The following is a 1,024-nucleotide window of genomic DNA, read 5'->3' as shown; positions in this document are numbered from 1 at the left end:
AAGTATAAAGGGACCTTATTGCTATCTGATAAAAGTCATTTGTGAAAAACCAATAGCCATCATCATATTAAATGGGAGAAAACTGAAAAATTTCCCCTACAATCTGGAACAAGACAAGAATGGCATTATGACCACTCCTGTTCAACATATTGCTCAAACATTAACCAAAGCAATCAAGCAAGAAAAAGGGATATGTATTAGAAATGAATAATATGTATCTATCATATGCAGATGATATGGCCTACATCAAACTCCTAGACTTACTAATCAAATTTGTCAGTGCAGAAGTTTACAAAATAAAAGCACAAAAATCAATAGCATTCAAGTACATCCATAATAAACTCACTGAGAAAGAAAGTAGGAAAGAATGTGATTCTCAATAGCATCAAAAAAAAAAAAATGTCTTACTTTTCTCATTGCTGAGACACAATACCCAACACCCAAAGTTAAAGGAGGAAAAATGTGTTTAGTTTACAATTTTAAAGGTTTCAGTTTGTTACTGGCTGGCTCCAAGGCAGGGTCACATAACAGAGGAGCATCACACAGGACAAACAGTTCATAGCAGGCAGACACAATAAGCAGCAAAGAACTGTCACAGCACTTTTTAGCCCTTATATCTTATCCAGGCTGCTTAGGTGGGTAGCATTCACATCTTTAATCCTAGTGTCCCTGATCTTAGTACTGCACCATGAATCAATTCCAGTATCACATACTCTAGCTCCATCTACCTCTGAAAAAGGCTACCTATGCCTACATGAGGTTTGGAGGGAACATCTAAGCACAAGTCATAACACCAAGGAAGTCAACTACAATGAAAACTACAGTACTCTGAAAAAGAAGTTTAAAGAGGACATCAGAAATAAAAATATATCCCCTGTTCCTGGATAGATAGAGCTAGTTTTGTCAAAATTGCCATATTCCTTAAAATGATATATAGATTTAAGACCCAGTCCTAGCCCAGGTCCGGTGAGTGTGCAGAGAGTTTCCTGTTACCCTGCGTCGGCGGGACCAGTCCCAGCCCAGG

Source organism: Octodon degus, unplaced genomic scaffold (assembly GCF_000260255.1).
Source record: "Octodon degus isolate 3935 unplaced genomic scaffold, OctDeg1.0 scaffold00086, whole genome shotgun sequence".
Classification (NCBI taxonomy): domain Eukaryota; kingdom Metazoa; phylum Chordata; class Mammalia; order Rodentia; family Octodontidae; genus Octodon; species Octodon degus.
Note: the sequence above shows the minus strand (reverse complement) of the source record.